Source organism: Pan troglodytes, chromosome 8 (assembly GCF_028858775.2).
Source record: "Pan troglodytes isolate AG18354 chromosome 8, NHGRI_mPanTro3-v2.0_pri, whole genome shotgun sequence".
Taxonomy (NCBI): domain Eukaryota; kingdom Metazoa; phylum Chordata; class Mammalia; order Primates; family Hominidae; genus Pan; species Pan troglodytes.
In genome coordinates this window covers 144,237,546-144,265,098 of record NC_072406.2, presented here as the reverse complement: position 1 = coordinate 144,265,098, position 27,553 = coordinate 144,237,546, and the positions used below count along the sequence as shown (strand labels likewise).

The 27,553-nt window shown below is 52.9% G+C and overlaps 1 protein-coding gene across 1 annotated transcript in view; it reads right to left on the bottom strand.

Moving 5' to 3' along the window:
• The window catches only part of JAKMIP3 (Janus kinase and microtubule interacting protein 3), a 150,864-nt gene extending 123,780 nt beyond the window's left edge, over positions 1–27,084 (bottom strand). Inside the window, exon 1 of the mRNA XM_063782293.1 lies at positions 26,980–27,084. The gene's annotated coding sequence lies outside the window, so the exon portion shown is untranslated. The remainder of the gene's footprint in view (positions 1–26,979) is intronic.
• Between the last annotated feature and the right edge of the window lie 469 nt (positions 27,085–27,553).

The window sequence follows — 27,553 nt, the reverse complement described above, 5'->3', positions numbered from 1 at the left end:
AAATGTGCTCATTGTAGAGAATTTGGAAAACACAGGAATAGATGAATAAGAAAACCATCCTTGCTAGTCCTCAAGAAGCTGAGCTTTGAGCAGGGGCCTCCCAGCCACATTGCCAGCTCCACCCTAATTCTTCCAGATCCCAGAAACCGAGCCCCAGCACCCGGGATGGAGCCAGCACCCCCAGGACGTGTTCTGAGGAAAGGAGTCTTAAACAGCAGGCCTCACTTGTGTCACAGGGTCTGGGAAAACCGCGACCTCCAGAGGGTCTCTATGTCTCACGTGGCTGCCTCGCCAGGCACCATGAGGCCCAAGTCCGATCCCACAGCCCGTCCCTGGCTTCCCTTTCCCACCCACGGGCAGTTGTCACCTGTCCTTTCTGGGGGAGCTTGGCCACTCCCATGATCACACCCAAATCCGGGGCTCTGCTGCTCCATCGCTGATTCCCAGACCCACCCGTCCTGCTGGCCCGGTGTCTCCATACAATTCCTCGGGGGCCTCTCAGACCCGGCGGGTCCAAAAATAACCTGCCCTGCCCCAAACTTCACTCTTCCTTCTATTATATTGCAGGTCCTGACACAGCCATTCACCAGTTATTATCCAAGCCAAAATATGGCTGCCTTCCCTTTCTCCTCCCTTCCCAGACAGGCCTGCGCCTTCCAGGCCCTGCACACAGCTGTTGGACCCACCACCCCAGCTCCCGTCATGCAAAGGCACCTCCTCCTGGAATCCTGCCAGGACTGCCCCCAGGGGCTCCCATCCTCGGTCCCTCTGTCTCATGACTGAGACCTGTTTTTTTTATTCCCATGCATGGCTTCTGTATTTTTACTACACAACTATGAATTCATCATCATTGCTTTTTGTGTTTTGGAGAAATAGCATAATTGGCATCATACCCTACATATCCTTTTGCAATTTTCTTTTTTCACTCAACGTCATGTCCTCGAGGGCTATCCGCACTGGTGCGTGTAGATCTTCGTCCATCTTCGCTGTATCCCCGCATATGAAATAACCATGCGCTGTGTTGGTTTCCCACCTCCTCCTGGCTGACGGGGAGTTAGGCGGGTTCTGTTTTCGCATCATTGTAAATGGTGCTGCCACGAGCACCCCTGTCTGCGTCTCAGGCCCATCTGCTCAGGAGCTTTCAGAGCAGGCGCTTGTATGGGAGGTGGCAGGGCTGAGGGACAGCCATCTTTGACTGTTTCAGCACTGCAAGCTGCTACCCAAAGCAGCGACCAGGATGAACGCCTGTCTCCCACCACCTCCCAAGCCTGATGGGCAGTCTGAGGGGCAGAGAGGATTTCTCCCTGTTGAATTTAACGTGCATTTCCTGAGTACTCATGATCAGCCACTCACTGGCTGCCCAGGTTTCTTCATCTGGGCTCTCCCGGCCCCTCTTCCCCAGTGTCTCTGTGGTGTGCTCATCATCCATGGCTCTCAGGTTTCTTCGTCTGGGCTCACCCGGCCCCCCTTTCCCTCTGTGGCTCATCACCCGTGGCTTTGAAGGAGGCTGTTCTACGATCTGGATAGGAGTCCGGTGTTGGTGAAGCCTCGGCTAGTCTTTGCAGTTTTTATGTTGCCTTCCATTCTCCAGAAACTTTCAATTGAACCATTTTACCCACATGTTTTCCTCTGTTTTATGTTTTTGTTTCTTAAGAAATGTGTGTCTCATACATGAAAACATCTCCCCAGGTTTCCTCCTAGAGGCCTGTTTTAGCTTTTCACCCTTGGGTCTTCTCCATGTGGAAAGCCAAGCATGCACCCTTCCTCGTCAAGAGCCCCGTGCTACCGCTGACCTGGCAATGCCAGCTTGGGTGGCAATTCCGCTCCATTTTTGGGGACCCTAAGTTCTCTACTGTGATGGTCTCTGTCAAGCTCTGCCCCAACGTGCCTCTAGTGATATAATCTTCAAATTTGGCCTTTTTATGTCAACTTGCCAAGCTCAATAAAAACTGGTTTCAATTTTGATTGGAATTATAATGAGTTTATAGATTAACCGGGAAAGAAATGACATCTCTTTGACATTGAATCTTGCCTGTGAACGTAGGCTAGTTCTCCATTTATTTAGGACTTCTTTTATGTCTTCAACGAAATTATACAGCTTTTCCCCAAAAGGTTTTGCACAACGTGTGATGCATTTACTCTTTGGTGCCTAATATGTGTGTGTGTGCCGTCACGGCAGGTGTGTGTGTGTGCTATTGATACCTTTCCTCATCATAACCAGCAAGAAGGTGGCGCTCAGGAGTGTTACTCACTTCATATTTACCTTATACTAGCAGCTTGCTGAAATCTATTATTCCTAAGAGTTTGTTTCTATATTCTCTTGTATTTTTTTTTCTTGAGATGGAGTCTCACTCTGTTGCCTAGGCTGGAGTGCAGTGGTGCGATCTTGGCCCGCTGCAACCTCCCCCCACCACCCCTGGTTCAAGCGATTCTCCTGCCTCATCCTCCCAAGTAGCTGGGATTACAGGCACCCACCACCATGCTCAGCTAATTTTTGTGTTTTTAGTGGAGACGGAGTTTCACCATGTTGGCCGAGCTGGTCTCAAACTCCTGACCTCAAGTGATCCATCCGCCTCAGCCTCCCAAAGTGCTGGGATTACAGGCGTGAGCCACTGCGCCTGGCCATTCTCTTGTATTTTCTATGTAGAAAATCATTTGTGAATGATATTTTTGTTTCTTTCCAATCTTTATACTTTTACATTATTTTCCTACCTTTTTGTGCTAGGTAGGTTTTCCATGACACGAAGCATCATTAATCATTCAGGAGAGGCAAATTCATTCATGCGAGATAGCCTGCACCCCTCTCTCATTCCTGCCTTGCAGGAACACGCACCAGGGTCATTGCAGGATTTTGGTAGGTTCCCTTCCTCAGGTTAAAGCCTTCATCTGTATTCCGAATTCGCTAAGTGTCCATTTTTTTAAATTGTAAATGGGTGCTGCAAGTCATCAAGCGCTTTCTCTGCATCTCCTAGAATAGCCGTATTGTTCTCTCCCTGTCTCTTCAGAGCCTGCCTGTGCCTGCCCCTGTGACTGCCCCGCCCCCCCCCCCCCCCCCACCACCGCCAGAACCTGCCTGGCCCCCATCTCATCATCACCTCCTGGCCCGGCGGTTTGCAGTCACAGGATTGCATTATTTACAGCCTCAAACTTGGGGGAGGCAAAGACCTAGCTCTTCAAAGTCCCCCTAAAACATTCCCCTACCCAGAGTTAGTGGAAACAGACACGTTTCTGCCCTCTCTTGGTGCTGAGGTGGGCTTATTTCGTCCAGCGTCACAGGGCTCAGTGCATCGAGGGTCCAAGCTCTATGCCAGGGTCTTCGCAGCAGCCTCCTTCAGCAACGTTTTATCTCCCCTTCCTGTTCCCAAGAGGGCATGAAGATGCAGCCTCTGGCTCCCGGGGACAGCATGGCCTGCCCAACCCAGCAGCTGTGGCTGTGGCTCCAGGGCTCACCGCTCCACTCTCCCCTGTCCTTTCCAGCAACCCAGATTGAAAGCTTCCCATCCTCCCTCCCTCTTTCTCTCAGTCCCTCTGGTTCTCCAAGGTAAAGTCAGCTTATAGCTGGGAATTTGAACACCTGTGAATTAGCAAGGCCAGTGACAAGGGACAGGTAGGGTGGAGCTGGGATGCCCTGGCACCGGCCCCCTCCCTGGGGACAATTTCTGGCCTACCTCATTCCTGCAGGTAGGTGGGGCCCTCGCCACAACCACCCCACTAAGCGCCTGCTGCGATCCTCCAAGGCCACTCTGGCATCTCTCTGAAGACTGCTGGAGGCTGCATGCCCTGAGGGGTCGGCCTCGGCACCCCCAGACATCAAGACGGTGGAGGCCCAAGAGCCCCACAAAGGGACAGAGCCTCAGGGCTGAGCCCGGCCTCCTCCTGCACAGGGCGGCTGGGTCATCCTTGCTGTGGTCACCACGCCAGGCTCTGTGTTAAGTTAGAAATATACAAACTTGGGCATTTTCACCCTGACTTGAACAAGTCAATCTCTTGCACCTTCATCTCCAAAAAAATGGAAACTATTGGCTCATATCAAAGGCTTCAAATGCACAATCCTGTGGCCAGCGCACAGTTTCTCCTGGCAGGCACAGGGTCCAGTCTTCCAAAGCTGCTTCATCACGATGCCCCATGGCGGACGTGGCACCAGCAGCAGGTGGGGACGGCACCCAGAGGCTGTCCGAAGGAAGCTCGGGGGAGGAAAGGCTCCTCTCCATCAGCAGGAAGTTTAGCAAAAGCCCCAGGATGTTCTTTTAGGGACGTGGCAGCTGAAAACGCACAGGAGACAGCATCCTGGGTTGCTTTTGTCGTCCGCGCGAACAGCTGTTCAGAGTCAGACAGACACAAGCCGGGCAGCCGATGGCTCTAACCACTGCAGCTGGGGCTTGTGGCCCTGGGACAGTCCTCGGTGGCGTCAAGCCACGCAGCCAGGCTCACGTGGGCGCGACGCGAAGGATGACTAAGGAGCCGCACAAGAAGCTCCATCCGGAATCCTGAACCAGAAGCACAGACGGTGCCAACTTACAAGGCTTCGACCTTATGATGGGATTACCGGGGTACTTCATGCATTTTTGATCGCTTGAACGTACGGTGGATTTATCAAGACATATGACTCCCTCGTCTGTCGAGAAACATCTGGATGCAGCACCCATCAAGACAACCTGTGATTTTCCAACAGCCTGGTGCGTCCCCTCCCCACTGCTTTGGGTAACTGACTTTTTTGATCCTCACACACATGTAACCAGAATGACACATAAAAATACTAAGAAGCATCTTCACCAGCTGCCCACGGCAAATGAGTTATTGCTGAAGTTCACCACCTGCGTGCCCAGGGGAGCAGCCTCCGGGGAGGAGGGTTCTCTGCTCCGCAGCAGATGGGGTCAGCACACAGGACCCTCCGGAGAAAGGCTGTGGGGAGGACAGGCCCCTCCTCCCACCTGCAGGGAAGTTGAGCAAAAGCCTCGCTACCTCTTCCCGATGGAGACCGTCACCCTGCGCCCCTGGGGCCTGGATACACCTGTGCCTGGTCTACGGAGCTGATTTGGGCTGCAGCAGGGGCTACTTCCAGAGCCCTGTGAACCACAAACCACATCAGAGATCAGCTCTGAGGCCCTCACTTTGTATTTCCACCCATGGGTGCCAAACGAATCCATCACCAGATGAAAGCAGCCTCGTTCCAAAGTCACTGCCAAATCCATGGGAATAAATTGGGCCCCAAGGTGTTGACCTCAGCCTTGTTCCCATAGGTCGGTGGCTCTCACAGGGTCTGAGACTCACTCCCACCACCAAGCAGCCCCAAACACCAGCCACCAAGCCAGTCCCTTAATTGAGGGAAGGACGTGGCAGGCAGTATTTGGACTTGAGTCGTCAGGGGCTGAGGATCTGGCCCCGTCCAGCCCCAGGATGCGGCCCTGACTGCAGACCCTCCTGTTTGAGTGTCACCCAAACCCTGTCTCCACTTCATACGCACCAGTGTACAGTGTGGACACAGCACCATTATGTGCGTTATTAGTGTATCTGATCCAAAACCACTGCAAAGAACACACTGCATTCATGCTGGGTTGAGGGAGGGAGGCACTGAACAGGATGGCACTGGAGACAGCGTCCCTCTCACTGGGGTTGACACAGGACCCAGCTGCCTTCGTTTCAGCCCTGAGCGCCCAGCACCAAGGGGTCGACACCCCTGCTGCACTCGAAAGAGCAGAGATACCTGCACAGGAAGGAGAAGAAGGCCAAGCGGAGAACACACACGTGCAGGGCTGCTCAGGTGACGACAGGAATCGCCAGCCTCGTGGGGCCTGTGCCACATGCCGGGGCCCTCCTAAATGCACTCTGTGCTATGTCTCATGCAGTCCTGACACTAACCGGCGGGGCAGCGTGTGTCCTGTGAGCGTCCCACGTTTATCCTTCCTGTGCAACCAGCCTCTGAGGGCGATACAGTGGCAAGGCAGTCGGCGGCGTGCTCCTGCCCACGCTGGGCTCTGGGCTTCCTGGCACCGCAGGACATGAGGCCTCTTTCATGCACGCAAAGCCTGGTGTGCAAGGAGCTCACACCCAATGCACATCCAGCCAGTGGGTCTGAAGCCAGGAAGTCAGCGCACGCCTCTTCCCTCCTGGGGTGGACAACAGTGAGGCTCACTCTCCGGCTCTTTCGAGGGTCCCAGGGGGTTGCGCCCAGATGCTGCCACAGCAGTGGTCAGCAGCCAGCACAGCCTCTGGGGCTGGCCTTCCTCCCTCCCTGGTTCACTCTTCCCAGCCCCCATTCCTTTCCCCGGAGTCCTTCCTAAAATACCACATGCTACACACAGGTCCTTGTCTGAGCTCCGCTTGGGATGAGCACTTGGGGGATATAGGCTGAGAGCCACCCCCAGGGTGGAATTCTAGACCCCTGGGTAGGATCTAGAACCCAGGGTAGAATCTGGACCCCAGGGCAGGACCTGGAACCCAGGGCGGGAGCTGGACCTCTGACCCCTGGATGGGATCTGGACCACTGGGTGGGAGCTGGACCCCCGGGTGCCTGGTATTCTGGAAATGGATCAGTCACCATCAGGCCAGGTGAGAGCCCTCCTGCAGTGGGTGTGGGTGGCGATGCCCCTGGCATTCAGCAGCCTCACTGGTGGTGCACCGGGACAAAGTACAGACGGGAGGTGGGGACCACTTGGCTCCCATGGGTCAGGGCAACTGTGAGGACTTCAGAGGGCTTCTGCTGGCAGCTTCGGTGGCCTCACAAAAAGAAAATGACAGGCACGGTCTGCCTCGCTTTCAACCCAGCGCACACTGCCCAAGTCCGATGGCCCTCATGGTGGCAGATAAGGAGGCCCTAGTGTCCTGTGGCCGCTGAACACCAGGTGCAGGAACTCTAAGGGCCGCAGAGCCACAAAGGGGACGGAACACATGGCCTCAATTGGTCTCCAGCACCAAAGTCAGGGCCCTGTAGGAAAAGATGGGACCCTGACACCTGGATGGGGTTAGTGGGTATTTGGGTTTCCAGGGCTTTCTCTGCATGCAAAATAAAGGCAGAGGACATGCTCACAGCTTGCGATTAAACCAATTAAACGTGGACAACAGTGAGCAGCAGAGACGCTGGGGATGAGCTGCACCCATCACCTCCACAGGCCATGGACAAGCTTTACAGCCCGGTGGCGATGTGCTGAGAGGCGCCCTCACTGTTGGTGGAGAAACCGAGTGTGGGGGTGACAGAAGGTGCCCAGGGTCCCACCGCTCACCAGGAATGAGGCCAGACTCATCCATATTTTCCAACTTCTGAGCCAAACTTTTAAAAAGACAAACACGAACTGACCACAAACAAGCAGGCAATGCTGGCTGGAAATGGACGGGCAAGGGCAGCGCGTGTCCCCAGGCGGACTCAAGTGGCCCCAGGCGGACTCAAGTGGCCCCAGGCGGACTCAAGTGGCCCCAGGCGGAGTCACGTTCACAGCACTTGGAAGGAAACTCATTCTGGACCATCCGCATGCACTGTGGGGAGCTCCAGGGAAAATGACAGCTGGAATTCCTCTTCAGAATATCTGAACAAGACTTGAGGCAGGAAGGGGGCAGAAGCCCAGGAACCCCATGGGGAGAAGGCTAATTACTGGGCTCTCTGCACCCCCAGGTCGCCTGATGGCACAGTGGGACACAAATCCTGGGGGAGGCAAGGGTAAGAGGGTGGTTGAGCCAGGACACCACGGGGAAGCTCATTAGTCTCCAGTTGACCAAGTTCAGATAGAATGTTAAGATGTCGGGATAAAAAGACAGTGAAGTGAGAGCAGGCATTAATTAAGACCGAGGCACATGCCAACTGATATGGCTCAAACCCCGCTTGCCGGCGGACAAACTGCACACACACATCCATCCTTTGCCTCTCTCCTTCACTCCTGCTTCCCAATCCCATTTCATCATGGCCTGCGGGCTTCTTGGCAAGACCTGCTCAGTTTTAATTTCTTTCCAAACATTGAAGAAAAAAAGATGTTGCATTTTAATTTTCTTATGCCATTTGCAAATCATGTGCTCTTAGCCACTGTTTTTGAGACCAAGTACTGATCAATGCTGGTGGCCAACGTGACCTGCCTGCATGAACTCTGCATGTCTTCATAGAGGACATGTTTGTCATTGATACTTGGACAATTTATTTGAAATCTGCTTCTGTCTTTCTGGGGTTTATTTGTAAAGGTCTTGAAAAGAGTTCTATTGATAGCAATTTGTTTTCTATGCCTCCCAGAGAAAGGCACTACTCCTGTTGAGGAAAGAATCTGCTGTGCACCTCCCAGTTAAGAGTCCAACTTTAGAATCACTGCTCAGGCCCCTGGAGAGAGAAAAAACAAAACCAACTCCAGCAGCCCTAAGAAATCTGCGCCCCCTGAGCCCCCAAAGCATCCAACACCTTCCAAGTGCACCGGAGGATCCTCGGTGTAGGAGTGCAGGACTCTCACTATCCCCAAGCGGAGGGTCCTCGGTGTAGGAGTGCAGGACTCTCACTGTCCCCAAGCGGAGGGTCCTCGGTGTAGGAGTGCAGGACTCTCACTATCCCCAAGCGGAGGGTCCTCGGTGTAGGAGTGCAGGACTCTCACTGTCCCCAAGCGGAGGGTCCTCGGTGTAGGAGTGCAGGACTCTCACTATCCCCAAGCGGAGGGTCCTCGGTGTAGGAGTGCAGGACTCTCACTATCCCCAAGCAGAGGGTCCTCAGTGTAGGAGTGCAGGACTCTCCCCATCCCCAGGCCTCAGTGCCAGGGCTGGCTCAGGAAGCTGCAACTGCCTCTGTGAAGAAGTGGGCAGCTGTCCCCGAGCCCAGGGGAACAGCTTCAGTGCTGTCCGTGGTGCTGCTTCTCTCTATTCCTGACTTCAGCTCACTGACCACACCTTAGTCTTATCTGTTAGCCCGGGCTGAAATCTAGTGGTGACCCCCTCCTCCCTTAATCTATGGTACTAATCCTGCCTCTGTCTGACTCTTGACCTAGCTCTTGGCGTCAGCCCTAGCAGAGACTGGTCCGTAGGGTGGGCTACCCAGGGGTGGTTCTGGCCTAGACTCATACACACCCCACCTGTACCACACCTTGTCTCCCCCCATATCTGCCAAGCTAGCCCCTAACCTCCGGCAGAGCCTCCCATGTTGGCCTGCACCCCTGCAGGTGAGTGATACCAGAAACACGAACCAAGAAGTTCTTCTCTGAGCTTCTTCACAGATGAAGCTTCTTGGTGGTCTTCCTACACACGCCCTTTTTAAAAATTCTTGGTAAATTGAAGTTATTGGGGAAAAAATGAGGAGGGTACCCAGGCCTTTTCCAGGCATGCCCCTTACAGTCACAGAACCTTCCCTGAGCCTGCCAGCTCCTCCGAACCACAGTTTACACAGACACTGGGAAGGGAAGTTATATGAAGAGGCCTCATTCCATGTCCTCTTCCAAGTTCATGCAAAGTTCCCCTGGTCCATCCTTGGCCATTCCAGAAACGAGCTGAAAACTGACGTGGTAGCCCCATGTTCACAGCCCTGCTTTCAGTGGCCAGCATTTTTTTTTTTTTTTTTGAGACGGAGTCTCGTTCTCTCACCCAGGCTGGAGTGCAGTGGCGCAATCTCAGCTCACTGCAAGCTCTGCCTCCAGGGTTCACGCTGTTCTCCTGCCTCAGCCCCCGCCCGAGTAGCTGGGATTACAGGTGCCCACCACCATGCCTGGCTAATTTTTTGTATTTTTTAGTAGAGACAGGGTTTCATCATGTTAGCCAGGATGGTCTCGATCTCCTGACCTCGTGATCTGCCCGCCTCGGCCTCCCAAAGTGCTGGGATTACAGGCGTGAGCCACCACATCCTCAGTGGCCGGCATTTTGTTCTCACTGCTCCACTCCTCCAACAGCGCCAAACCCTCTTCAATCCATGGAAACAATGAGGACTGGAAGAGCTCTCTCAGGTAATGGCAAGCGAGGTGAGGTCAGAACTACGGTTAGGTTAGGGCTGGTTGGGGTCTGAACTCACCTCCCACTTAAGGTAACAAAAGTGCTGAGAGGCCACATTACGTGGGACCACGTAGACTGAGAGACATGAGCAGGTTACTGAAGAACCAAAGCAGTGCTCACCTGAGGGCATTCACCAGCACCCAGCCTGCACCTGTGTTCCATCACCTTGTGGGGATGAGGGAGATGAGAGACAAAGCCCATGTCTGCTTTGGTGTGGGGTTCCACAGGACAGTCTCCCCTGTTCAAACCCTTAGGGTAAGAGGAAACAGAACTATACAACCCACACTCTGCCTCACCCCAATTCCATAGGACTGCAGAGAAGCCTGCCTTGGTAGGCAGCAGCAGAAGAAAAGGAAAAGGAAGGAGAAACCCCAACTTTGAGGGTGGTGACAGAGACTGATCAGCAGATGACCTCAGCAGACCAAGGGACTCCAGACTGAAACCAGGGCTTGAAGTGTTCCCAACTGGAGAGCCTCCAGCTACCTGGCAGGAGCAACTGTGACCCTCTCTGGGGGAGGCACATTGATCCCAGGTCTCAGAGAAACCCCACAAACATGTCCTAACATGCAGCCAATGAGAACCAGGAAACCAGGAAACAAGGCACAAGAGGAAGGGCCAGGATACAAACAATTAAAAGACCCAGACTTTTTGAACTTTGGAATTGACAAATACAGTTCACAAAACAATTCTATTTTTAAAACTAGACTTTTAAGAGCAGTTTTAGGTTCACAGCAAAGTTAGCAGAAAGTGCACAGAATTCCCATATACCCTTACTCCCCACCACATAAACTTTTTCTATTTCTTTGAAGAAATAAGTTACAAGCTTGAAAATAACTTCATGGAGTAGAAAACTATAAAAGGTGATATACCAAATTTGAATAAAAAGAACATTCTTAGAAATAACAAATGTAATAATTAAAATGAAAGGCACAATGGACGCTTTTGGTGGCAGATTGGACAACAGATGAGAGGACGGATGCTCTGAAGATAATTCAGAACAAATTACCTGGAATTAAGCACAAAGAAACAAACGAAGAGGCAGAACCCAGAGAAGAAGATACGAGAGATAAAGGATAGAATGAGTAGGTCTCTCAGAAGGAGAAATGAAGGGGAAAACTTGCCAGATGCAAAAGTTGAAGATATAATGACAGAATTCTCTAGAATTGATGAAAGACAACAATCTGAAGATTCAAAATAAGTCAAAATCTAGATCTACATAAGAAAACTCAAGGAGGAGAAGGAGCAGGAAGGACAAAGACAAAATAACAAAATGTGCCAAGGGAAAAGCTCAAGGTCAAACGAAGGACATTTAGACTAACAGCTGACTTCTTATAGGGACAATGGAAGCCACACAACAATGGAATCATGCTTTTGTTGTGTTGTTGTTGAGACAGGGTCTCACTCTGTCACCCAGGCTGGAGTGTAGTGGCACAATCTCAGCTCACTGCAGCCTCACCCTCCCAGACTCAGGTGGTTCTCTGCCCCTCAGCCTCTTGAGTAGCTGGGACTACAGGCATGCACCACCATGCCTGGCTAATTGTGGTTTTATTTTTTGTAGAAACAAGGTCTCACTATGTTGCCCAGGCTGGTTTCAAAATTCTGGACTCAAATGATCCTCCTGCCTCTGCCTCCCAAAGTACTGGGTGTGAGCCACCACAACTGGCTGGGATAATGTTTTAAATATGCTTTTAGAAAAATAACTGCTGGCCAGGCGTGGTGGCTAACACCTGTAATCCCAGCACTTTAGGAGGCTGAGGTGGGTGGATCACTTTGAACTCAAGAGTTTGAGACCAACCTGGGCAATGTGGCGAAACACCATCTCTACAGAAAAATATAAAAATGAGCTGGGTGTGATTGCCGATGCCTGTGGTCTCCTACTACTCAGGAGGCTGAGGTGGGAGGATGGATGGCTTGAGCCCAGGAGGTCAAGGCTATAGTGGGCTGAGATGGTGCCATTGCACTCCAGCCTGAGCAACAAAGGGAGACCACGTCTCAAAAAGAAAAAAAAAAAGTAAAAATAAAGTCAAAAGATAAACAACCTAATTTAAAAAATAGGCAAAAGAATCCAACAGGCACTTCACAAAAGTAGGTGTACAAATGTCCAACAGACGTAAAGAAGCCGCCAGAATCAGGAGCAGGCAGGGAAATGGTCATTAAACCCACAAAGACAGGCAGGTACCCACCCCCCCCACCGCCGACCAGAACGGCTGGAATTAACAAGACCAACCATGCCAGGAAAGACAGGCAGGTACCCCCCCAACCAGAATGGCTGGAATTAACAAGACCAACCGTGCCAGGAAAGACAGGCAGATACCCCCGCCCCCAACCAGAATGGCTGGAATTAACAAGACCAACGTGCCAGGAAAGACAGGCAGGTACCCACTCACCAGAACGGCTGGAATTAACAAGACCAACCATGCCAGGAAAGACAGGCAGGTACCCCCCCAACCAGAATGGCTGGAATTAACAAGACCAACCGTGCCAGGAAAGACAGGCAGGTACCCACCCACCAGAACGGCTGGAATTAACAAGACCAATGTGCCAGGAAAGACAGGCAGGTACCCACTCACCAGAACGGCTGGAATTAACAAGACCAACCGTGCCAGGAAAGACAGGCAGGTACCCACTCACCAGAACGGCTGGAATTAACAAGACCAACCGTGCCAGGAAAGACAGGCAGGTACCCACTCACCAGAACGGCTGGAATTAACAAGACCAACCGTGCCAGGAAAGACAGGCAGGTACCCACTCACCAGAACGGCTGGAATTAACAAGACCAACCGTGCCAGATGTTAGCAAGGATGCAGAACAACTTTCATCCAAAATGGTGCATGTGGTGTTTTGTTTTTCTTATAAGTCAAAATGCACACCTACCTTACAACCCAGTGGTTCTACCCCTAGAAGGTTCTCCACAAGAAATGAAAAAATGTGCCTTGTATGGGAATGATCAGGGTGGAAGCTAATGTAGGCTGTTACCATAATCAACGCCCCCCCCCAAATCTCCTTCCTAAATTATGTAAAATAATTTTACAACCTCAAGAAATCCTTCACCAAACTACACCCTTGGCATGACTTGAAGATGAAGACGGAGAGTGCCAAAAACTGCTAAGTAACTGAGTAAAAAGAGAAAAAGCAACAAATCCAGGCCCCACATCCTCCCGCTCCCCACCCCACTACTTCCCGCCCTCTGGTGGCAAAGGCGACCAGCAGAAACCACAGGGACCCAAGCTGAGCGATGAAGGGTCCATTGGACGCCACCACAAAGAAGAAAGCTGCTTTCCACGTGGGTGAGCCAGAGAGGTGCCTGGGCAGGGCCTCCGTCACTGCCGGAAAGAAGCCTCAGAGAACCCAAGCAGCCAGACCCTGTTAACGGGCAGCGCGAGGATCTGAGGGCCAGGAAATGGGCTGTGAGCTCTTCAGAGAGGCAAACCCGGCTCAGAGAGGCAAGAGTGATGGAAACCGGCATGCAACTGAAAACATCAGTCCTCCAAACACAGAGCTTCCGGGGAGAAAAGAAGGCAAAAAGGAAGAGAGAAGCTCCCTTTGGCAATCAGGTAGAGGAAGAGAAAAGAAGAAAAAGAGAGAGAAAGAGAGAAGGTCCTGTGAGACAGAATATGACCATGAACTTGGGAATATTCACAAACCTCCATCATCAAAACGAAACAAAAAAACCTCACTAAAATGTGTGGACATCGCCAGGCTGACAGAAAAGGGATTCATTAAGCTGGGAACCTTGTAAAATATCCCAATATCAAAAATAGCCAAAACAAAAACGTCACAGAAGACTATGGAAGAAAATCAGGAAAAAGAACTGATACAAATTCCCTCCCTGTTAAAAACCACCATAGGGCTGGGAAGGGTGGCTCACTCCTGTAATCCCAGCACTTTGGGAGGCCAAGGCGGGAGGATCACTTGAATTCAGGAGTTGGAGACCAGCCTGAGCAGCATAGTGAGACCTCCCCCACTTTTAAAAAAGAAAAAACACAAGGCAGAAGAAACCTGTACATCCAAACAGAACCAGGCACACGCAAACAGCATTCAAGGGTATGGAAAAACACCCCGATTTAGGAATTCAACAGCTTAGGGCAAAAAATCAGAGAAATGAAAAAAGAATTTATTGAACTCAGGAAAAAAAAGCATCTCAAAAATGAGAAATAAATTGTAAGATGCCCAAGGGAGAATAACACAAATGACAATTTAATAAGAGGCAGTTGAAGAATAGGCAAGGGGAGAAACAAGAAAATAAAATGACATAAAGAGAAAAGTAACAGGTCAGCAAGAAAGAGGAGGAGGTGGAAGGTGAGGAGGAGGGCAGCACTCCCAGCCCTAAGGAAGGGAAGCAAAGCCGTGGGTCGGTGCTCACAGCTATAGCTGTGCTCCCGGAAGACCGTCCCTACATAGAAACAGACCCGAATCCACGGTGCAAAGAGCTCGCCAGCCGCTAGAAAATCAACCCAGACCACCAACTTTGAGACATGCTGGTGAAACTATTCCATTTCAGAGCTAAAGATAAAATCCTCAAGGCTTCCAGGCAAAAAGGTCAATTAACTTGATGGAGTCGGCCGGGACCAGCAGCAGCTTTCAGGACATGCAGAGAAGTAAAGAAACAATGTGGCAACATTAAAAAGAAAAAAAAAAGCTCCACCAAAGAAAGCACGGACTAAGGATTTTAGAAACAGTCAAGCCCAGGCCGGGCGCGGTGGCTCACGCCTGTAATCCCAGCACTTTGGGAGGCGAAGGCAGGCAGATCACGAGGTCAGGAGATCGAGACTATACTGGCTAACACGGTGAAGCCCCGTCTCTACCAAAAAATACAAAAAAAATTAGTCGGGGGTGGTGGCGGGTGCCTGTAGTTCCAGCTACTCAGGAGGCTGAGCCAGGAGAATGGCGTGAACCCGGGAGGCGGAGCACTCTAGCCTGGGTGACAGAGCAAGACTCCATCTCAAAAAAAAAAAAAAAAAAAAAAAAAGAAACAGTCAAGCCTGGAATTTCTGATGGTTCCAGAAAGTAAGGAAATACTTAACAAAACACACACACACACCGCAAAACCATGATGAGCTGGTCAACAGAACACAGCAGCCAGCCAGGAGCTCCTGAAGCTCAAAGCTGGAGTGATTTGTTTAACAAAACAAATATTGTCATTACCGGATTTTAGCCCATGGAATAAGTATCCACGTGTCCCTACTGACATAAACAAACAGACACATGGGGAGAAGGAACAGCCTTTCCTAACAGCAAATCGCAGGGAATGGAAAAGCACAACAGGCCAGTGCCTGGGAGCCCGAGAGCACCCGGTGCCAAGGCCAGGAGCAGAGACTCAAGAACCAGGCCCAAGAAGCAGGCCCTGCACAGTCTCAAAGCAGCGCTCGGAGAGCCATTAACTACGGAGGAAAGCTCTGAACAGGGACTTCCCAAAAGGAAGCCCCTTCCCCGAGGAGAAACCAGCAGACACAACCTCAGCCCCGTGGTCCAGCAACATCGCCGTCAACATCACACCTGCTCTGCTCCACGCGGAGGATGCACCATCCATGCTGTTCCTACCAAAATGCACGACCTCGTTCCCGTCACCAGAGAACCCCAGCTAAACCCACACTGGGGACCCTTTATGAAATAACCGACGAGAAGTCTTCAGAAGGACCAAGGCCACACAATACAAGACACAGGCGGCGCCACAGCCGGAGGAGCCCGAGGAGACACACAGCTCCGTGCACCCCAGCTCCATGCACCGTCAGCTCGCGGGGGGCGGGGCGGGGGGTGGGGAACACACAGTTCTGTGCACTGAAAGCTCGTGGCGGGGTGGGGGGACACACAGCTCCATGAAGGGACACTCAGCTCGCAGAGGGCGGGGCGGGGGGTGGGGAACACTCAGTTCTGTGCACTGAAAGCTCGTGGCGCGGTGGGGGCGCACAGCTCCATGCACCGCCAGCTTGCGGGGGGCGGGGCGGGAGGGTGGGGGACACACAGCTCCGCACACGGCCAGCTTGCGGGGGTGGGTGGGGACCCTGGGTCAGGAGGAGGATGCCCACGGGAACCTGTGGGATTAGGACAGGTGTGTGGCTTGGGTGATGATGTTCTACCAATGTTAGTGTCCTGGTTTTGGCAAATGCACTGTGGCTGTACGAGATGCTAGCTGGAAAAGAAAAAGAACTTTATCTGAAGTATGCGGGTCCTTTTAATGATCAGGCCCAGAGACACATTAAAACGAGGCAGCAGTCATGCCCTACTCCTCCACTTTGAGTTATGCGTTCCTCTCTGGAAACTGCTATTGCCACGGTAACTATCAATTAACGCAGTAATGCTGCACCAGACACTATAACCCATGGCCTGTAGCTTAGCTATGGATAGCCAATGCCAATCAATGTTATCTCTGCAAACCAATGAGAATTTCTGACAAACAACTTTATATCAGTCCACTCCCTGCCCCGCCTTTTTACCTTAAAAAACCTGCTTGTGGCTGGGTGCAGTGGCTCATGGCTATAACCCCAGCACTTTAGGAGGATTGCTGGAGGCCAGGAGTTCAAGACTAGCCTGGGCAACATAGTGAGACCCTGTCTCCACACACACAAAAATGTTTTTAAATAGCTGGGTGTGGTGGCACCTGCAGTCCCAGTGACTCAGGAGAGCTGGGGCAGGACAATTGCTTGAGCCCAGGAGTACAAGGTTGCAATGAGCTCTGATTATGCCCCTGCACTCCAGTCTGGACAACAGAGCAAGACCCCAACTAAAAAAAAAATCCAGTTGTAACTGCTGCTAATCACAGTGTATATTAAGGGCAACTTTAATCAGTGTTCCCAAGCGGCAAGTTCCTCAAGCTTGGCCCAAATAGCTCTCTACTTGGGTTAATTTTGCCTCAGCTTCTTCCTCTTAGGTTGAAAAAACCTTAGGAGAACCTGGGTGAAGGGTATACAGAATTCTCTTCTGTTTTTGCAACTTTTGTGGTAAATCTAAAATTATTTTAAAACTTAAAAGTTCATGACAGCTTGATTTAAAAGAGCCTAAACTAGGTGAATGAAATAAGCCCTGGCGGATGCGCACAGCTGACCAGCACGAGGCGGTAAGAAGAGGCGAGCTGGACACACACAGAAATGGAAGACCCAAGACGCGATGCTGAGAACAGAAAGCCAGGTGCAAAGTGGACGCCCTGGATGGTTTTTTTTTTTTTCTTTTTGAGACGGAGTCTTGCTCTGTCACCCAGGCTGGAGTGCAGTGGCGCGATCTCGGCTCACTGCAAGCTCCGCCTCCCAAGTTCATGCCATTCTCCTGCCTCAGCCTCCCCAGCAGCCGGGACTACAGGCGCCCGCCACCACGCCCAGCTAATTTTTTTCTATTTTTAGTAGAGACGGGGTTTCACCGTGTTAGCCAGGATGGTCTTGATCTCCTGACCTTGTGATCTGCCAGCCTCGGCCTCCCAGAGTGCTGGGATTACAGGCATGAGCCACCGCGCCTGGCCCCTGGACGGCTTTATCTATGTGAAGTCAGAGAGTGGCTGAATGCATCTGTGGTGGGAGCGTGGAAGCTGGGGGTGTCAGGAACCTTCTAGGCTGATGGCTATGTTCTGTAATATCTGCCGGGTGTGGGTTACACAGGTGTGTGAATTTATCAAAACTCACTCAAGATCCACGCATTTCATTGTGTGTAAATTTTACCTTAAACTGAATATAAAGAGTGTGTGTGTGTAGTTTTTTTTTTTTTTTTTAAGACAGGATCTTGCTCTGTCACCCAGGCTGGAGTGCAGTGATGCAATCTCAGCTTACTGCAACCTCTACCTCCCTGGCTCAAGTGATCCTCCCACTTCAGCCTCCTGAGTAGCTGGGACTGCAGGTATGTGCCACCAAGCCCAGCTAATTTTTTTCCCAGATGTTTTGTAAAGATGGGGTCTTACTATATTGCCCAATCTTGTCTGGAACTCCTGAGCTCAAGAGATGCTCCTGCCTCGGTCTCCCAAAGTGCTGGGATTATAGGCATGAGCCACTGTGTCCAGCTGAAGTATATTTTTGAAATAAAGAATTATAAACACATATCATACTTTTGTATTCACTTCCAAGTGAGCTGCAGACCTCAGTACACTTCCCTCTCGACACCTCAGCTCACACCGCGGGCTCTCCTTGAGGGCTGGAAGACACAAGGGCCTCAGCACAGCCACACGTGCCCTTCACTAATTAGGGAAGCTGCCTCTCCTGAGCACCCACCTGTGCCAGGTGCGGGTGGAGGGTGGTGCGGTGCTAAGTCAGCCTCGGACCCTCTCCTAGAGGAGCTTAAAATCTGCCGGGGAGACAGAGACATGCCCAAAATCACATCAGGAAGAAGGGAGAAGCCAACATCCAGGCAGCCAGCAAGCATGAAACAGGCTCAGAATCCCTGCTCACTGGGGAAACGCAGACCCAGCTGCAGCGAGCCACCTGCTCACCTGTGAGGATGGCCGGGATCAAAACGGAACAGAGTGGAAAGGGAGTGTTGTGAGGATGTGGGGAAACCGGAACGCTCGTGCACGGCTGGTGGGAACCTCAACTGAGGCAGGCACTGTGGAAAACGGGATGAAAGAACTGAAAGCAGAATCTCGGACGGGCATGTGCACATCCCTGTTCACAGCAGCATGATTCGCAAGACTGAAACGTGCAGCCCCCCAGTGTCCACCCGCGGATGATGAGTCAGCAAAACGCACATCCCTTACGTGGAGTAGGATTCAGCCTTCAAGGAAGGAAATCCTGACGCGCATGCAACACGAGTGAAGCACGCCAGTCACACACACACACACAAATACCATGATTCTACTCAGCTGAGGCCCTAAAGGAATCAAAGACCAGTGGGGGTGCCAGGCGCTGGGTGGGGGGTACAGTTTCCGTTTGGGAAGATGAAATAGTTCTGGGGGTGGTTTGCACAGCACCGCGATTGTACCTACTCTCACTGAGCCGCACACCTAAAAATGGTTCAGATGGTGACTTGTATGTGTATTTCGCCACAATTTAAAACAAAACCTCCATCCTGAGTGCAGCATGCGGTGGCGTCCTGCTGCCCTGAGGAAGAGCCCGCGCCCGGACCCCAGGCTGCTCTAGAACCAGGTGCACCCCAGCTCCCTTGGGCCACACTGGCTTCTCCCACTCCTCCTGCACCCTCCTCTGCACCGGCCGCACCCTCCTCTGCACCAGCCATAACTATTTTCCCAGGCAGCCTTCTCTGAGCTTCCCTACTAGACTGGTGAGCTCCCGTCACAAGCTCTTGCAGAATTGTGACAACTCGTTGGTGGCAGTGGTCACTGCTAAGATGACCTGTTTGCACGACGGCTGAAGTTGTGTCTGTCTCAGCCACTGGCCACTCCCAGCAGGCAGGGACTGTGTCTGTGTTGACTACTCACCCCAGGGAGGTCCATGATGCCTGGACCAGGAGACGTGTCTAGGAAATGTCTGCTAAGGGCACTGGAGCAGGAGCTGTGGCGAGCCACCTGGAAGGGCGGCCCTAAGGGCAGCTGAGGGCCCAGAGAAGCCCCCCCACCAGGCATTGGGCTGGTCCCAGGGGAGCAGCATCAAGGCTGCAGCCTGTGTCCCCAGGTGGGCCACAAGCGCTACTGCACACACGGTATCTGAACTGCCCGAGAGCCTACTGAACCCCGAGGTCTGTGCACTTCCCGCCCTCTTTGGATGGATTTTGGGACCATGCTGGGATCAAACGCAGGCCCAGGAGGATAAGAGGAAAGATCTTGAATCTCATTGCTCAAAAAGCAAAAAACTCAACTTGAGTTTAATTCCTAGCTTATTTCCAATCCTTATTCTCCTCTTGGGATTTTAATTCAAATGTTAAGGAAAACCACCCAGGAAATCATTAACACCGACACCTGAAGCCCAGGGCGGGGCAGAGAATTCTTCCTCCCCACACGGTCCAGCTGATGAAGAGCCAGGGCTAGAAAGGGCCCCGCTCCCCCCAGCCCTCCTCGTCATGCTGTGTCCAGGTGGAAAACATTTCCCTCGGGCTTGCCTGTGTCCACGGGCTCCTGGACCCCCACATTGGTAAAGCCCAGGCGCCTGTGGGATTCTCATCAGAGAAATGCTTTGCTGGAATCCTGACTAGGACTGAAAAACATTTAAAAACTAAAACAGGAAAGAAGTGCTTTGGGGGCAACAGCATCCAACCCCGTTTCCCCCTGGATTCTCTCTGCGTTGCTGCAGCAGACTCCAACCTAGAAAAGCCCAGGTTAGAAACCATGTGTGGATAATACAAAAGGTACAGTGCAGATTTGTATAACACAAACATACACACACACACACACACACACACACACACACAAAACGGAAAGGGCCAGGTGCAGCGGCTCATGCCTGTAATCCCAGCACTTAGGGAGGCTGAGGTGGGAGGATCACTTGAGCCTGGGAGGTCAAGGCTGCAGTGAGCCCACATCACACCACTGCACTCCAGCCTGGGTGACAGAGTGAGACTCAAAAAGAAAAAAATTAAAAAGTAAAATGCAAACAGCCTATGACATTGACCAGCAGAGGGAACAAAACACAGCCACATTAAGAAATAAACTATTACAAAGCTTCCCAACCAGGAAAAGCCTTTTGTGTTTTTAAGAGAGGATCTTGCTCTGTTGCCCAGGCTGGAGTGCAGTGGTGTGATCTCAGCTCACTGCAACCTGTCTCCTGGGCTCAAGTAGTCCTCCCACCTCAATCTCCCGAGTAGCTGGAACCTCAAGAACGTGCCACCATAACTCGCTAATTTTTGTTTTTTTTTTTTTGAGACATGGGGTCTTGCCATGATGCCCAGGCTGGTCTCGAACTCTTGGATTCAAGCAATCCACCCACCCTGGGCTCCCAAAGGAAAAGCCTTTTATAGGACCAGCCAAGTAAAGCTGATACAAAACAGCTCTTCAAGCACCTGGTTTTCTTAACTATTTCTAATACCCTAATGATCCAGGGTGAGTTACGATGGCAGAGAGCTCCAAAACCAGAGGAAAGGGACAGACAGGCTCTCCACAGCTGCTCCAGGATGCCATGGCCTGGCTGTCAGAGGACACGGGCTCCAGCCCTCTCCCCACGCAGCCCCTGGTTCCTGAGAGCCTGCACTCATCCCTGCAGCCAGGATGGGGAGGGAGGAACTCCGGGTGATCCAGGGTGGCCGCACCATGAAGAGGAGTGAAGAGGAAAAGAGAAACACAGCAGGCCGCCGTGGCTCACACCTGGAATCCCAACACTTTGGGAGATCGAGGCGGGCAGATCACTTGAGCCCAGGAGTTCGAGACCAGATTGGACAACAGAGAGACCCGTCGCTACAAAAATACAAAAATCAGCCAGGCGTGGTGGTGCAAACCTGTAGTCCCAGCTACTCAGGAGGTTGAAGTGTGAGGATCACTTGAGCCCAGTAGGTGGAGACTGCAGTGAGCCATGATCACGCCACTGCACTCCAGCCTGGGTGACAGAGACCCTGTGAAAGGAGAAGGAGGAAAGAGGGAGGAAGGGAGGAAGGAAGGAAGGAAGGAAGGAAGGAAGGAAGGAAGGAAGGAAGGAAGGAAGGAAGGAAGGAAGGAGCGAGCGAGCAAGCAAACTAGTGGGGCACGGTGGCTCACACCTATAATCCCAGCACTTTGGGAAGCTGAGGCTGGCAGATCACTTGAGGTCAGGATTCAAGACTAGCCTGGCCAACGTGGTGAAACCCCGACTCTATTAAAAATACGAAAATTAGCCAGGTGTGGTGGCACATGCCTGTAATCCCAGCTACTTGGGAGGCTGAGGCACAAGAATCACCTGAACCTGGGAGGTGGAGGGTGCAGTGACCCGAGATGGCACCACTGTACTCCAGCCTGGGCAACAAGAGCAAAACTTTTTCTCAAAGAAAAAAAAAGAAAAGAAAAGAAAGAAAAAAGAAAAAAGAAAGAAAGGATAGAAAGAAAAGAAACACAGGCAGCCATGGAAGAGGCCTCAGAGGTGGGATCCCAGGCAGAGCGGGTGTCCATGGGCACAGGCCTGGGCCTCAGAGGGTGGGGATCCCAGGCAGAGCAGGTGTCTGCTGGCACAGGCTGGCCACGCGACAGTTCAGGCCAGCTATAACGGACAATGAAATTCTCTTAGCAGCTCACATGCCCACCCAGCCTGGGCCATGGGGGCAGCGTGCTATGTTTCCACCTCTCCTGACCGTGGTGCTCAATGATGCCACTGGCCGAGGGAATGGAGTGGGGGTGTTGGCCTTGCTGGCCCAGCCCCAGCCAAGTCTCCCATACTCCCAACACCAGAAGATGCACCTCCTAGGGCCTGGGGACACGCGGCAGAGGGGCCACACTGGCTCCTGGTTTTTACCGCTGTGCCCGTCCGGGGCAGCAGCTCCCAGAACACAGCCCATGCTGCCGGGATCCTGCACACAGCGGCCCTCATCCTCTCACCTCCTCTCAGGTTTCCCCGCCCTGGCTGTTCCCACTGGCACCTACCACCCACTCCAGCCCACCGGGACCCAGCCAGCTCTCCACTCTCTGAAACACATGCACTCCAGTTTGTCTGATCCACAGGAAAGCCTTAAAATAAACAGGTGATGAATGTTTATAGAAAATGTGGTGTCAATTAGCTGGGCATGGTGGCACACACTTTAGTCCCAGCTACTTGGGAGGCTGAGGCATGAGAGTCGCTTGACCCCAGGAGGCAGAGGTTGCAGTGAGCTGAGATCACACCACTGTACTCCATCCAGCCTGGGTGACAGCAAGACTCTATCTCAAAAAGAAAATGTGGTGTGCACATCTGACGAATGCCGCTCAGCCGCGAGACACAGGTGCTTCTGCCATTTGCAGCCTGGATGGACCTTGAGGACACCACGCTAAGTGAAATAAGCCAGGCACAGAAAATTGAGTACTGCACGATTCCACTTCTATGAGGTGTTGAAAACAGTCAAATCACAACAATAAAGACTGGAAGGGAGGCTTCCAGGGCCAGGAAGTGGGAGCTCTCAACAGAGAAAAGTTTCTGTTAATGTTAAGTGAGAGGAATAACCTCCAGAAATCTGCTATTCTGCGCTGAACCTGCACCAACCACCAAGGGTCATTGACCCTTTAAGTGTCGTACACTTAAAATTTAAGAGGATTTATCTCATGTTAAGTGTTCTTATCTACCACGATAAAAAAAAAAATGAAAATAAAAAAAAAAAAGCTCATCGGGAGTGGTTCACAATTGTAAAGGATTAAAATCAACCCAAAATACTTTATAAGGAACTGATTAAAGAAACAATTGAATAGTAAAAAAATGCTCATGAATGTGACATTTTTAAAAAGCAGGATATAAAATTATTATAGCATGATCCAAACTCTGTGTGTGGCTGGGGGAGTTTGCAAACCCATCAGCGGTCAGGAGGTCAGCAGGCAGCCAGCAGATGTATAGATACGGAGCGAGTGGAGGGCCCTGTCTCGGTCAGCTCATCCCCATCACAATATGCCACAGACCAGGCAGCCTAAACAAGACATTTCTCACAGTTCTGGAGCTGGAAGTCTGAGGCCAAGGAACCGGCCGGTTTGGTTCCTGGTGAGGGTCCTTCCTGGCTTACAGAGCTGCCTCTGTGCCCTGTGGAGAGAGCCCGATCCCATGTCCCTTCTTGTAAGGGCACCCATCCCATCCTGGGGGCCCACCCTATAACCTCATCTCACCCCGTCAGCTCCCAAAGGGCCCACCCCTCAATACCATTACATTGGGGGACAGAGCACAACCTGTGAACTTGGGGGACACAATTTGGTCCACAGCAGCACCTAATGACTTACAGAAGTCACCTGGGCAGGTGTTAGTTATGAGTACTGATTGTCTTCACCCCAGCCTTCTGAAATTTCAGAATTTTTATAAACAAAACAAAGAAGCACGAGCTTGTGAAGGAACCCAAGTGCTTAGCATCATGGCAAAGACTTGGGGAGCAGTGAGACCTCCACACACAGCGTGACTTGCAGAGGCACCCCAGCACTTGAGGCGTGGAGGTGGGGGCAAGCCAGAGAGGCTGTAAGAGCCAAGTCAATACAGCGGCTGGAGGCCGAGAGAGGAGGCCAGAAATGAAGCCTCCCCCATCTTCAAGACCTTTGCCAGATGCCGCTGTAGGGAATGGGGGGCCAGCCAGATTTTCAGACCTCACTGGTCTGACAGCCCAGCGCTATGGAGGGAGTGGGGGTCGCCTCTCTGGAGTGCACAGATGTGCTGCTGTACTAAGAGACCTCTGCCGGGGAAGCCAGTGAGCCACAGGCAGGTGACATGCAGCAGGAAGTCCTGGCAGGTGTGGAGGGCCAGGCCTCACAGCTGTGCGGGGAGCACGCTGTCCAGGGGCCATGGGAGAAAGGGTCTAGCCCTTGGCCCTACTGGGAAACGGTGGGTGGCCTGACTGAGACTGTTCTGCTTGGGGGTTGCAGGTATGGGGGGATGTCAAAACCCGAGGGGGCAAGGCAGGGCAGACAGGGGCCTGGTGTGGGATCCGGGCCCAAGCTGAGGTGACTAAGCTCCTGAATCACAGCTAAGAGACATAGGTCCTGGCTGGGCACGGTGGCTCATGCCCATAATCCCAGCAGTCTGGGAGACCAAGGTAGGAGGATCACTTGAGATCAGGAGTTCAAGACCAGCTTGGGCAATATAGCAAGATCTTGTCTCTATAAAAAATGTTTAAATATTTTTAAAAATGAGACAGAGGTTTGAATGCTGATTTTGCAACTCCAGACTCCTTAGTTCTGGTGATTTTAGGCGATGTCTGCACCTCCTCCCTTGCTGAACTGCATGCTCCTTGATGATGTGGCCTGAGCCTGGTTCCCCATGTGGCCTCACGAGCGGCTCCGCTGGGTGAAGGGTGTGGCCTCCACCTGCCTCTGCAGCTCTTCCCAGCCCATCCCGGGCTTCTTCTGAGCCCCTGCAGCCCAGCTCTTGTACCCCAACAGGGGGACACCCACACCCCTTAACACAGGTAAAGAAATGGAACAGAGCCTGCCATACATGCAGCAAGTATGTTTATGATGGTTTTGTTTTTTTGTTTTTTGTTTTTTGTTTTTGAGACAGTCTCATTCTGTTGCCCAGGCTGGAGTGCAGTGGCGCGATCTCAGCTCATTGCAACCTCTTGCCTCCTGGGTTCAAGCAATTCTCCTGCCTCACCATCCCGAGGAGCTGGGATTACAGGCGCACCATGCCCAGCTAATTCTTGTATTTTTCGTAGAGACAGGGTTTCACTATGTTGGCCAAGCTGGTCTAGAACTCCTGACCTCAGGTGATCCACCCACCTGGGCCTCCCAAAGTGCTGGGATTCCAGGCGTAAGCCACCACGCCTGGCCATGGTTGACTATTTTGATCATCACTATTTCCTTTGTGTCATTGTTTTTTAAAAATTAGTTTATTGTTATGCCATTTTCCACAAACTCCTAGATCTTGCAAAAGTGTCACGGATGCACACTTGTGGGACCAAACCCCAGAGCCTGGAACCTGCTGACCATGAGCTGACTGCCGTGGGGGTTGTGCCCTGTGCGTGGGCTCCCGCGGGGCACCTGGAGTGTGAGAAACGCTGACTGCAGGGCATGCTGGTGACAGCTTGTTTTGGGGCATCTGAACTGAACCCACCACCCGTCCTCTTCATCTTTCCCTTTCAAAATCTGGATTTCAGTGGCTATCGTTGGAAATTGACAATAAAAGCCAGAATCATGTCTGGGCAGCTATTTTCAATATAAATAATGTCCTAAAACAGGAAGCTTGTCCATGGACAGATCAATTTGCTTGAAAAATCCTACTTAAACTATATCCTCAATGAACTCCAAACTATAACTTGTTACATAAGTTGCTTCTTGCCAGGCATATTACTTTGTAGTAGAAAGCTGACCAGGCCAGACAAGGAGTGACATTCCCGGCTTCTTCCAGATTTGTGGCAAAGGCTGTAACCGACTCTGGGCCAATTGGTACTGCTGTTCTCTACAGCCCCAGAGCAGCCCTGGGCCAGGCCCCCGGGGCAGGGTTAGGGGGAAGCCTGCGCTGTGGCCCAGGCAACTGAAGCCCAAACCAGATATGCGCTTGGCCAGGCTCTTCCTCCTGAAAGGGCTGCAGGGTGCCTGCCCGCCTTCCGCTGAGCCTCCTGGAGACACTCCGCCCTCCCCACTCCAGTTTACTAAGGGGTCAGCAGAGCAGCCCGACTTGCCCTTTACTTGAGGGAGGGAATCCTGCCCCAGCTGCCAAAGCCAGCACTGATTCACCACCAAATCCAGCAGGGGTCTTTTGACCCCTGCGTTTAATCCTCAGCCCCTGCAGACACACGGCCTGGCACTTTCTCCTCCTGCCACCCACCCGCAGGTGGAGGGAGGCTTCCCCAACACCTAAGAGCTCCCTGGCTCCCTCCATGACAACGGATTTCCTACGGTTCTGCAAGCGAATCCCAGGTCTGCGCGTCACCACCCCGTTTCTTACATTTGCAGACAGCTTGCCTAGGAGAGCCTCCTGTGCATTCCAGCACCTCACCAAGAAAACAGCCAGCCAGACCTCAGACGGGGGCAGGAGGGAGCCGCTCCAACTCCCAGCGGCTTTCCACGAGAGGCAAGGTCGCGGGTGCACGCAGAGAATATTTTCTAGGAAAACTGTCCAGGCCGGCGCCTCCTCCCGACCTCCACCAAAGCCTTTATTCTCTGGCTTCCCGTATCATCAGCATCCCACGGCCACGCTGGCCATCCCTGAAATGGGGGCTGTGAAATTTAAAAACCAGACACCAAGATAAAAATAATCGCACGGCGCCCCTTTCCGCAGGAGGCACAGTCGGAGACACGGAGATGCGGGTCCCCAGCCCTGGCCCAGCACCTGCGCGGGCCCCACCCAGTGGCCGCGTCACGCCAGCGCCGAGGCCTGTGCAGGGCAGGGGGTGCCGTGGAGAGGACCCGCCCACGGGTGGGGGGGGGGGCCGCCGGGAGAGGCAAGGAGGACCCCGCCCCAGACAGGGGCGTCTCTGCCGCAGGACCCCCTCCCTCGGGACGTCGCCCCCCGCCCGCCCCACGGCCGCCAGGGCGCCCGCGTCCCGGACGCACCGTGCCAGACGCAGCGCAGAGGCCCGGCCCCCGGTCGCGGCCCCACCCCGGCCGCTGCTCACCGAGGCTCCCCGCGAGCGACTCTGGGCGGCGTCCGACGGACCGGATCGGCCATGGCAGAGGCGGCGGGCGGGGGCGCGCGTCACCGTCACCGCGGGCAGGAGCCCCGAACCCGGCCCGCCCCGCCGCCCCCACTCCCGGGCGGTCCCCGCGGCCGCGCTCCTTGCTCGGCGACGGCCCCCGCCGCGATCCTCCCCCACGCAGTCCCGGTCTCCGCGGAGCCGCTGTGCAAGCTCCTAAAACAGGGCTCGGCGTGGCTGAAAATAGCCCGGGGGCCGCGGGGCGCGCGTAGGGAGCCGGGGACCGGCGCGGCTCGGGTGACGGGCACCGGGCGCCGCCGGCTTAGAGGGACTCACCCGCCGCTCAGGCCGATCCCAGCGCCATGCGCAGCACGGGGGAGCTGCACGCGTGCGGCCTCACCCTTAACTCTTGGCGTCCCATCCCCGAACGCTGCCTCCCCTGGCCTGTTGCGAGAGAAATGCTTTTTGGAGTCTGGCATTGAGCAAATGAAGCAGCTGCTGCGGATTGAGAGCCACAATCTCAGCGCTGCGCCGGGGCCTGGGATCGCAGCTCACC